Source organism: Echinops telfairi, unplaced genomic scaffold (assembly GCF_000313985.2).
Source record: "Echinops telfairi isolate 266 unplaced genomic scaffold, ASM31398v2 ScPeMD7_7458;HRSCAF=8496, whole genome shotgun sequence".
In the NCBI taxonomy this organism is placed as follows: Eukaryota; Metazoa; Chordata; class Mammalia; order Afrosoricida; family Tenrecidae; genus Echinops; species Echinops telfairi.
The window spans coordinates 50,447,252-50,459,503 of NW_022111358.1; the positions used below are offsets into that span (position 1 = coordinate 50,447,252).

The window sequence follows — 12,252 nt, forward strand, 5'->3', positions numbered from 1 at the left end:
ACTGGAACCCCACTGACAGAGCACTGGAACCCCACTGACAGAGCCCTGGGAACCCCACTGACAGAGCACTGGAACCCCACTGACAGAGCCCTAGGAACCCCACTGACAGAGCACTGGAACCCCACTGACAGAGCACTGGAACCCCACTGACAGAGCCCTGGGAACCCCACTGACAGAGCACTGGGAATCCTGCTGACAGCGTGGAGCAGTGACAACCCTACCACACGAGCTGGCCCGGAAGAGCTCAGTTCCAGCCACCGAGGGAAAGGGAATGATGGTGCTTGGACATCACCGTTTGGTAACAGCAGTGGGTTTGGACAGAAGCTTGAAGCAGCTCGGGGCGTGTGAAGGGAAAAGCAGCCTCCCTTGGCCTCCAGCGTTTGACCCGCAGGCCGCCAGGACCTGTGACCAGCACAGCGCACAGAAGAGGCAGGAAGGGTGTGCACTGGAGGGTGAAGAGGCAGGAAGGAGACCCGGACCACTGGGAAAGGTCACACAGAAAGGTACGAAACCATACACAAGGCCAGGCTTACGGGTCAGACAGAGACTGGCGGGACCCACAGGCCAGCTGAGCGCACCACTGTGGCTCCAATGCGGGAGAAGACACCGCTCCTTCCAACAACCAAGTACAGGAGGCCGGACGGGCAGCATCCGCCTGGTGGAAAGCTCGGGCAGCAGGAAAGGGTAAATGGAAGCAGGAAACACAGGGAGGAAGTAGGAAGTGTGCAGGACATGGTGGGACGACAACCTGTGCCAGGAAATGTGCGTGTCTGAGAGAAAGCCATGGATGAAAACCCAGTTTGCTCCATAAACTTTCACTGAAATCAGAGTAAAAAGCTAAGGCAAACAGAGTAGAGCCAAAGGCAGCGTCTGCAGACTGATGCCTGGGCAGCAACACGACCCCACATGCTGCGTGGCAGTCAGCGCAGCGGGCAACACAGCAAGCCAGCCCCTCGGGCGGTTCTCTCCCGGCCATGGTGGGTCCACGAGAAGGGACCTCTCCCAGCTGCCCTGCTCCTCACCCTGCTCCCGGGCTTTCCTCCAACCACACCTCTCGGGAAAAGGAAGGCGGCGGACGTGCAGATGGAACAAGACCGGCTACAATCCATCATTCTCCCAGCTGGTGAGGGTACGCGTAGGTTCATCACACCACCATCCACTTTTTACACACCTTGAAAACAGTCTCCACTAAAAATAAACGAACAGATAGCCCACCTGACACAGGTGTTTTGACAACCAACCAGATATGGAAAGGAATCAAGCAGGATTTTAAAAGGGAAGAATGCAATCCCTGAAGTAGTAGCAAGAAGAGTAAGTGTAGAGGAGACAGTCATCACAGACGGGCAGACCCCACGCCTACACGCAGAAAACGGCCAACTCGCGTCAGGCAGCAAGTTCAAGGAACAGTCGGACCGACCCGCAGCACTCAGACCTCCAGGGACCCTGACAAACCTTCTACCCACAAGGGAGCAAACAAAACAGTGACAGGCCAGCGAGCAGCCAGACTCGAGGCTGGAAACGGGGCTCAGGAAAAGCAGCCGGGTTTTAAAAACACGGGCAAAATACAGACAGGTCTGCTTCCAACAGACGAGGCCTATACTCGATGCAGTCTAGTCCTCGGCGTCGCTCCCGAGCCGAGCTGGGCTGCGGTGACTCAGCCAAGCACAAGAGATCTCCTGGAGGAGCCACCTGCCTGTCACCAGCCAGGGTACAGTCCAAGATGGCCATCTCTGTAACTTCTGCTGAGTTTGATTCAAACCCAGTTCCCATGTCCTCAATGTCCACCTCATGCAAGGGAGCAGGCACTGCCCCAGTAGCCCCACACTCCAGGGCACATGGTCAGTGACTGCTGGAGCCAGGCTTCCCGTGAGAACAGTTAAACACCCACGTCCAGTCCACGTGGCTGTGCCTCAACAGAACTCCTGAAATCAGGCTGGGCCACAGGCTCCCGGCCCTGTTCTGAGGGGCAGTTTGTACTCTTTGGAGCCCCCATGGGCTCGATTCATGTAGGGACTTGTGCCCTGGTGACCAGGACACTGCGGCCCTAACCTTCTGCTCGCCAAGTAGCACGGCAGCTGCGTGTGCAGCCCTGCCCTCTCAGGCCCCAGGATGCCGCAAAGCCAGACAGTGGAGAAGACAGAGGGCTCTGAGGACTGGTCAGAAAGACGGCAGCCTGAGTGGGGTGGGAAAGGCCCATCCTCCCACGGTCACTGGCACTCACTTGATTTTCAGCACGCTGAGGGACTTGTTGGATGAGGCTGTTATCTCTCCAGTCTTGTTTCTGTTGATGTAAACCGAGAAGCCGTTGTTTTGGAAGCCAAATTCCTTCGCAACCTAAATAAGCCCAAAACGACAGGGTTGAGAGAGACAGGTCAGCACCACCAGATGGCACCCGTGACAGCTGCTGCGGGCCTGGTCCCCAGAAGTCCCCCTCACTCCCTGGACTCCTCTCACAGTTTCACTCTCCATTGGCACATAGAACGAGGTGGCCCATGAGAAGCAAGGCGCCTGGGCAGGTGACAGACAGGAGAGCGCGTGAAGCAGGAAAGGGAACAAGGTCGTGCTTGTACAGGGGAACGGCTGCTCTAGGTGTTGAGTCTAAACCCACAACACACCCTAGACACCCAGGACAGCTCTACGATGGATGAGGGGGCCGTCACTGGACGGGCTGTGCCGGGCACCAGGCTAGGTCGCTTGGAACCCAACAGAAAAGCTGCAGCCAGGCTCCAGCTTTCCAACAGGGACCCGGAGGCAGCACAAGGACTGGGTGGCCAGGAGCAGAACAAAGCACAGAGGCCTCCTACTCAGCTTCAGAGGTGGTTCTTCCCAGGGGACGCCTGAGCAGAGGCTAAGGAGGGGTGCAGTCCAGTGCACAGAGCTGGGAAAGAGTGCCGCCGCCAGGAGGGGCCAGCACACCACCAGGGGGCAGGACATGGCAGAGTCCAGTGAGGCCAGGCCAGTGAGAAAGGGCTGCAAGCCAAGGAGCCTGGAAAGGGGCCCCGCAGCTGGGCAGGAGGGCCTCCGAGGGCTGAGGGCAGGTGCATCACCAAGTCCCCTGTGTACAGTCCCACTCTGTGGCAAGTGGACCTAGGCCTCTGCCGAGTGCCAAGGTGGCTTCGACTGGGCAGGTGAGGAAAGGGGGCCCAGTGTCCAAGGGGCTGGCTCTCCTGCTGGTGTCATCAAAAGCCCTGACGGGTGGCCAGAAGGAAAGGTAAGAAAGGGGAGGGCAGGGAGCCCATCAGTGTGTGGACGCCAGCTTGAGGAGCAGGCAGAACGGACGGGGGCAGCGGGGGAGGGCCTCAGGGAAGCCCACCTAGTCTCAGCCAACCAGAGCTGGAGCTTGGCTACACTCTGGTCCTCAGGGGTTGGGCAGCTCAGACACATCAGCTCCAGAGAGGTGATCCTGAAGCCAGGAAGAGAGGGGCCCGGTGCAGAGAGGCAGCATTCCCAGATCCAACCCGACGACCAGCAGCAGTGCTTGCCTGCGCTGAAGCCCCTTCCGGGGGATGCAGAAACATGGGAGGTTTCCTGGTGGTGCTCCTACCAAAATTACTGCTGTCACCTTTGTGACACTCTTACCCAGGTGTGCCAACCTGCCACGATGTGCCACCGGCTTCAAAAGCACATCTTGGCCGGGCTTAAGAGAGTAGGGTGCCACCTTACCCCCTTGTACTCAGACCTAGTGTACCCCTAATGTACCTGCCCAGCAAAGACAAATACAGGTAAGGCAGCAGAGAAGCTGGTGACCCCGAGGGGGCAGAGCTCAAGCCCACTGATGTGAAGTGCAAAAGCCCACCAAAAACCAAAACAAACCCACCGCCCTTAAGCCAAAGACCCTGATTCCCGGCCACCCTCCAGGACAGAGTGGACATGACACACCTTTCTCCTGAAGAGTGGCTGGGGACCAGACCCCTGATCTTTTGGATACCAGCCAAGTACTTTAAGCACTGCACTACCAAGCAAAGCTAGACTGCAGGGGATGGGCAACCCACCCCCCAAGTCAGGAGAGGCTGCACAGGGCGGGCCTTGTGGAGCCCACATAGCTTCCCACTTTGGCCTTGGCGCCATGTTATGTTATTTAGCTGCACAGCTTCTAAGCATTATTTTAGTTACGTACTTTAGCACATAGTGTTTGAACAGGAAAGCTCCTGTATTCTAAGACAGGAGCTGGGGGGTGTCCCATGCTGCCCAGGGGCTCCAGCAGAGGAGGTGGCTGGATGACAGGGTGGGGAGCAAGGGTGGCTTAGAACGCATGTACAAGAGCAGCAATCACTCCCTCCCTCCAGGGCACCACAAGAGCCAGAGAGAAGGAAGAACTTGCCCTCGCAGCTTTTCTGGGGGGTGAGTCAGAGAGGAGGGGCTCTTGACAAGGGGTTTGTGACGCCCAAGTCTAAGGTCCTGGAACTATTTAGACAGGGATCATTGCCTCTTGCTCACAAACATCAATTTCTTCCCAGGACAACTCAAACCAACCGTTTACGACCTGAGCACACATCTCGGCCACGTTTGAGGAGAGGAGGTTGTGTACAGGGTCTGAGTGATGTCAACAGAGGCAGCAGGTCACGGTACGATGTCCTCTTCCTACTACTGTCACCATTTTGAGACCTCTGCCGTCTAGACACAGCTCACAATCACCTGCATCACTCAAGACCCATGCTCAGACCCCTCGGCGCTCCCATCCAATGAGTCATTTAATGAGCCATCAAGAAGAGGGTCCCAAGTTTGGCCATGGAGCCCCGCAGGTAAGATATCCAGAGTGCTGCAGCAGTACTGGGGGACAGGACTCTTGACAGCACAGAGCAAGGATGACAAGGGCTGGACCCTGACCGTCACACGCAGGAGCACCTGCCCTCGCAACTTCGCCCAGAGTCTCCTCCTCGTGACTGGCTTAAGTCACACCTGCCTAATGGAAGCTCCTTCCACACTAGTCTCGATTGGCTAGGAAAGGACATCCCAAGCACCAAAGAGACCACCTTTTCCTTAAACTCTGCGGTCTTACATTTGATGACAAGCTTCCAGAGGACAGTAAACCCCCACTGGGTACACGTGTACGGATGGGTGTGTCCACACGGAACGTGCTAGTAGAGAAAGGCTAGTTTAACAGTGGTTGTGCTTCTTTATGTTTTTCTGTGTTGCTGAACCTTTGATCATAAGACTATTATTTTCACAACAAGAAAAAAAGATTCCCACTTTGGGTACGACACTTCAGTGCAGTTAATGTGTTTGCTATTAAAAACGACTGTGCTCAAGCCTGCTTCAGCGGCTCGGAGTCAAGGTGAAACTATGCCTCACCTACACCAACCTCGGTCAATGAGTAGCCGTCACCGTGTCGGAATATCCTAGGCCGGGACCCGGAGCTACCTGGAGGGAAGTGGTAGGGCTGGGGCCAGTACGAGTCAGAACGGCAGTGCTGTTGGTTTAGGGTTCTCTGACACCTGCTGGGCCCAAAGCCTCAAGTAGAAAACAAAACCTTCTCTCGGAAGGGTCTCACAGATTCATGGTTAGACATTTCCTGACCATGGGGCCCAATCTCAGCCCCAACCACTGATTGCTCCCTCAAGGTCCCAGGTGATGTCGTGCAGATGCCGGTACAGACCGAGCCCCAGGATGGAACCCAGGAGCAAGCCGATGACAGAGAGCTGCTGCTGCAGGGTCGAAGGCTGGGCAAGCACAACTTCCTCAGAGGCTCGGACACCTTATTGCTTCCATCCTATCACTGCATCTAGTTCTTTTTCCTTTTTTCCTTATAATGGACCCTGGAGAGCTGCTGGAAGAGTCCTGGTAGCACAGTGGGTTAAGAATTGGGCTGCTGACCGAAGGGTCGGCAGTTCATACCCACCAGCTGCTCCAGAAGAAAAAGATGCTTTCTAAGGTTCCAAACCCATTGTCATCAAGCCCATTCTGACTCACAGCGACCCTAAGTAGGGGTTCAGAGGGTAAACCTTTACAGGAGCAGGCAGCCTCATCCTTCTCCCAAGAAAAGCCTGGTGGGTTTGAACTGCCAACCTTGCAGTTCAATACCTAACCCGTAGCACCACTGGGACTCCTGGTTCATAAAGATTACAGCCTTCAGGAGGAGAGCTGAACAGACCAGTCTAAGGAATACCGATTCTGGAGGCAGCACTTGGCACCTCATCTAAAATGGGTGGGGGTTACTCACAGGGGCCCACAGGGAAAGTCTAAAGGTATAATTCGGGGTGGGGGGGCATCCTGACCACAGGAAGTGCGGTGGGGATTGTTATGATGCACGCCTCTCGGACAGGAATGGTGAGGACTAAAAGGATCTATGTGCTGGGAGGTGAGCGGATCCCAGGATACAGAGTGCTGAAAGTAACGGGCTTGCCATTTAACAGAGACATTCACCTACTCTGGGTCAGAAACTGAGTCAGGCTTGGTCCTATTTGTATGGTCCCTCTTTTTGCCCTCTTCTTTCTCTGAGTCTATCCATACAAGATAGGCAATCCCAGGGGACAGTGACAGCCCGGTGGTTCTGGGGGGATGGGGGGAAGGAAGTGGGGGGAGGTGAACAGTGGGCTGTTTATGACAGGGACAGGGGAACAGTAGGGTTTTAAAGTAGACGGCGAGGAAGGTATAGCACTTCTTGTCGTGTTGGATCAACCGAAATGTATCACGTGAAGTTACTGACAGGTGAATGATGGGTAAACATGAGAATGGGGCAAGAAGAAGAAAGAAAAATATATTTGTAGAGCTAGATAGATAGATGTAAATATTGAAACACATAAATTTATGTATATTTGCTTATACATAATGCTTATACATATACATAATATATGTAAATACAGCAGGGAAGCAGATAGACTTTAGGCCTCTACTCTAATCTTACCTCAGTACAAGAACAGTCTGTTGTAACAAATATGGCCTTGTAGGATACTCACCCACTCGACAAGATCACTAAGGGTGCATAAGCAAATGTGGTAATGAAAGCTGATGGTGCCCGGCTATTAAGACATAGCATCTGGGGTCTTAAAGGCTTGACGTTAAACAAGCAGCCATCTAGCAGGGAAGCAACAAAACCCACACAGAAGAAGCGCACCAGCCTGTGTGATCATGAGAGGCCGACAGGAATAGGTATTAGAACGTCAACAATAAGCAACCGAATCGATGTGAAGGCGCGTGGATGTAGTAGAGACCCCAACTCCACCTACAAGATAACTGGCCCCTCATAGAAGGACCAAAAGGGATGATATACCCAGGGTCTGGCACAGCACTGATAAAACACCTAGCTACCCTCTGGTTCTTAATCATTTCCTCCCCCTACTATTATGGTTTCAGTTCTAACCTTGTTAGACTTGCACATGGTCATTAGTAAAATTAAGATCGTTTGATGCATGAAAACCAACACAGGTAACACCCCTAGAAAAAGTAACGGGAGTAACTGTTTCCTGAGGGCACAGGAAGGGGGTGAGAGACAGGCTTTATGACAGTGATGACTGCATAACCCCACCTAAGGGGAGCGACAACAGGACTGTAGGTGAACGGACATGCTAGACAGCCTTAAGACATGGGAAATGTACAGACAACATATAGATTATAATAGATATCTAAAACAGCAAGTGTCGGGGTTTAGGGGAAAGAAAGTGATAAAGGGGAGCAGATATTAAGGTCGGGAAGCAGTAGAATATTTGGAACCGGATTGTGGTAACAAGTGCTTGATGTGACAGAACTACGGAATGTTACGAAATGTGTAAGCGCTCCCGATGATCAACAAGAAAACACATAGCCTTGAACACCTGACGTAGTCACTCTGCCTCTCACAGCTGTTCTGAGTTGGAAGGGACTTGATGGCAACGGGCTTTGGGTTGGTTTTAAGCACAGCAATGGTTGGCATCATGGGAACAACTACCTTTCACAAACCAACTACCCCAGGTGGGTGCTAGCTTCTCTGGCAGAGCACAGGCACCGGTGACCCTCAGCCAGTCTCTCCTCCTCCAGCCTTCAGTTCCGTTTATGAACAGAGAACGGCTGGCCTAAGAGGCCCGTGTGTGCTCACATCTAATTTCTGATCTTGCATGAAGAAAACTGTCATGTCTGTCACCGCTTAAGACAGATCCAGACAGAGAAACACGTGGAGTAGAGCTTGCAAATGTTTTCAGGTCTTTCTAGCAACTACGCAATTCTGCCAGTGGCTCAAAAGCAGCCACTCATAATATGTAAGCACAGGGGTGTGGCTGGGCTCCAGACCTCTTGTGTCATGGCATTAGTGGCTGGCTCCACGGGCCCTGGCTTGCCAAGACATCTAGCTATAAAGCAGAATGGGGCCTTTACTCCTGGGGCTACGAACACATGGCAGTTTTCTGAAAATAGGGTGACCATCCCTAAGTTTTCTCCCTCAATCATCCACGCAGAGCCCAGCGCCCTGTTCTCTCAGACTGCGCGGCACACATGCCCTGGCCTGAACTAGAGCCACCCTCCAACGGGACACTGAAGATTTTCTCCAGACTTTGTTCCTAAAAATTGTGTTGCCTACCGCCTCGCCTCTATTAGAAATGGCAACGATCAGAAAAATGTATTACAGCAGGTGTCAGCGAGGACATACAGGAATAGGCACCCTCATCCACTGTGGGTAGGGAATGCAAAGTGATCCGGCCGCTGTGGAAAGAAGTCTGGGGAGGTTCATCAAAAGACTGAACAGAGAACCACTCTATGACCCAAACAGAGTATGTGCCCAGAAATGAAGGCAAAGAGAAGGGTGTATCCCTGTGTAAATGGTACTCTTTAAACCAAAACGAATGGTGTTGATGACTCATAGCAGCCCTTTAAGATGGGGAAGAAGTGCCGCTGAGATTCTGAAACTGTAACTGCTTACAGGAGGAGAAAGCCCTATCTTTCTCCGGGCAGAACTCACCAGGGTCAAAATCTGGGAACCACCTAAATGTCCACCAGGAGATGGATGGACAAAAGTCTGGGAACCACCTAAATGTCCACCAGGAGATGGATGGACAAGCACACTGTGGTGCCCAGTGCAATGGAGTATTTCTCAGCTCTAAAGAGAAGTCTTGAAGCATGTCACAAAACCAGTGGACCTTGAAAACATGCTGAAGGAGGCAGGTCACAGTTGCAGAGACAAATACTACACGATCCCGCTTAGCTGAGAGAAGCAAGGATACAGAAAGCACAGATTACGAGTGGTTACCAGAGGCAGGAAGAAGGGGAAGAGAGAGCTCTGCTTTAAGGCGATGTTAATGGTGGTGGAATCATTTGGACCCAAATAGAAAGAGCAGTCGCACAACTTGAAGAACAGAATCAAGATTACCAAGTAGCAAGTAGAAATTGGTAAAATGGCACGGTTTATGTATTTTCACCACAAAATATTTACAAATATAATTTGCTCTAGTGAAATACTTGTCCACGCACCTAGTGGCCCTTGCTCCTATAATTTTATGTAGAGATCAACAGGGACACACACCTGATCCTACAGCAACCCAACCTAGCCCAATCATGACAGAGACAAGCAGGGAGGAGAGTACGTTTGGGACAGCTGAGGGCCAGAGAAAGGAGACAGAGAGGGGAGTGTGGGGCGGTGAGGAGGAGCCCAGGAGATGCATGCCAAAGCCACAGGTACCTTTTTAAAAAAAGTTTTATTGGCACATACTTTACACATAGCATTCAATACACACAATTCAATAGTTCAATCATACCCAGAATTGTACAATCATTACCATATCACTTTTAGAACATTCCCTCCCCCACGGTTAAATCACCTTTAAAATGAGATGTGCAATCACAGTCAGTTCTGGTACCCACTCCCTCCTCCCGCCTTCATTTCCCCCTTCTGAGACCCCCTTCCCCACTCCTGCACCCCACAGGTACCTTTTTCAAAAACGTTGCAGCTGTTTCTCTCTTTGTTGCTGTGATCCGCTTCACCCCCTCAGGGGACTGGACACGGATGATCTGTTGTAAATGAAACAAGGAGGTGACTGCACAGAATAGGAAAGTCCTGATGGGGCATCAGCACCTGGGCCACTGAAACTGAAAGGCAAGCCATCCCTTGCCTCCATCAGTACCCAGCCCAGTCTCATGAGAGCAGGGTGGGGCTGGTTTGGGGGTGATTCACATCTGGGGAACACTGCTCTCCTGAGGTTCACCTCCTGCCCATCTACCCCTATTCCCAGGCCTTAGCCTGCTCCACTAAGAAACAGCAACTAGGGTCTTTTATCACTACAAAACACCAATCTTCCTCTACAGCAGTGGTTCTCAACCTTCCTAATGCCATGTCCCTTTAATACCGTTCCTCATGTTGTGGTGAGCCCCCAACCATAAAATTATTTTTGTTGCCACTTCTTAACTGTAATTTTGCTACTGTTATGAATCGGCTGACCCCTGTGACCGGGTTGTTCGACCCCCAAAGGGGTCAAGACCCACAGGTTGAGAACCACTGCTCTACAGAGAGATTTACAAAAATAAGCACCCCCAATCACGGATGACTGGCTTCTTCAGTGGTTTTGCTTGGTTCCAAAATCTATACATAGACACTACAACAAATGAAGGGAATACTACGCAAAATCTGCCACCATTTATTTTTCATACTAAAAGAAAATCATGGTAAAACATAGTTGGGTTTTTAAAAAGTATTTTCATGGCAAGGCTGAAATGGGGAGAGGTGTGGAAGCATACAGCGATCAAGCATCATGTTCCAGGCTTGACGTGTTCTCTGATCAAAGCCTCAACTGACTGCAAGTTCCTGCTCTGAAGTCAGGGAGCGTGAAAGGGCATGCCCGCTACAAGCAGCATGGCAGAGGCTACTCGTCGCAGGAAGGGTCAGGAGGGACCTGCCGTAAAGAGTGCTCCCAGCCCTTTCAGCAGCCACTGCGCTGGGCATTGTACCTGAAACAATGCAATTGCAGATGAAAAATGCCACAAGCCGTATTAAAACAAGTTTCACGGACACACGACAAAACCATGAAGGTTTATGATCTCCTAAACTTTGCCCACTTTGGGATCCAAATCATCAATAACCTAGATTTTGCTGAAAGAGCCTGACCTTGTCTCCCTTTCTCGTTTCCTTTGACTGAACCCTGGCCCTGTACTGTTGAGCAACTTTTATGGCTTGTCTTGAAGGATCCCTATGAGGGTACTCCAAAGGCTAAGAGCATTGGATAATTTTTCCTTAATTGTCACACTCATCCATGTAAAGAGCAAACACATTAATTTTTAGACTTTGCTGCCAGGGCCTCCACTCTGGACTGAGGACCTAAGGAAAACGCTTCCACTTATTTAGGAAATGAGTTTCCACCACCAAGGCATGCTAAGAAAAGCGCTGTTCCAACAGCGTGGGATTCAGTGGCTTGCTCCCTCGCTCCTGTACGGATACGAGCATGCCCTCTGTCCTGGAGGAGCTGCAACAAACTCAAAGTCACTATTCGGTCACCTGGAGCAGTCCAGCCTTAGCAAAAGACACAGAGCTTCTGTGTTGAGGGTCACTGGCTTGGCCCCCATCATAGGACTGACTGACACTCACAAAAACAGAGTCTCTTGGTAAAGTAGGTCTCCTAATTTATAGGGAAAGAAGCCATGAATTTGGGGGGGGGGGGGTGTTCGTTTTTTTTGGTGCGTTCCATCAGACCCAGAAAGATTTTTAGAAGAAAGCCATTTGGAGGCAGTTTTACAAGAAGGGTCCTTTTTCACTGCTCTTGTGACAAGATACTCCAGGCTATCCGTGAGAAAGCCTAACCTGACGCACACTTGTGGGGAAATGTCTCAAACTCACTTGTGCCCCGACACTTACTTCGGGTCAAAGCATGGCAGTAAGGGCACAACCTGAAAGCAGAGCCTCTCTCTAGTCTAAGGAATTTTTATTTATTTAACAGGCGTTAACTTTTCTCAAACTCCTCCTGGGCCCTGCTTACTCCTTCGTTCCTCTGCGGGCTGAGAATAGGGGCGACATCAAGGCCCCAAGAGTGCTGCGGTGAAAGGGCAGGCAGCAATCAGAGCCGAGCCTTGAGCCCACGAGGTAAGAAAGAGCGCCCTGTGTCCTGCAGACGCAGCCGTCCGGAAGGACGACGACCCCCAGCGGGATGCCCGGTGCAGTGGCTGTCAGGTGCTGTCACCCAGGACGGGCCAGCTCACCCACCGCCTACAAGCCCAGAGGCCCAGGCCCGCTCCTCGCCCTGCCTCGGAAACTTGGGAAACTTTGCTCGGCTTTCTTTCCTTTTCGGAGGCGGGCTGCGAGACTTCTGGTGGCAACGGACACGGCCCTTCGGTGGACTCGTCGCCCCGCGCCCCGGGCCGCGC

At 52.1% G+C, this 12,252-nt stretch overlaps 1 protein-coding gene across 1 annotated transcript in view; it reads right to left on the reverse strand.

Moving 5' to 3' along the window:
* The window catches only part of NPLOC4 (NPL4 homolog, ubiquitin recognition factor), a 43,148-nt gene extending 33,242 nt beyond the window's left edge, over window positions 1-9,906 (reverse strand). The window contains exons 1-2 of the mRNA XM_004709104.2: window positions 9,832-9,906; window positions 2,222-2,334 (exon numbers count right to left, since the gene is read on the reverse strand). The gene's annotated coding sequence lies outside the window, so the exon portion shown is untranslated. The remainder of the gene's footprint in view (window positions 1-2,221; window positions 2,335-9,831) is intronic.
* Between the last annotated feature and the right edge of the window lie 2,346 nt (window positions 9,907-12,252).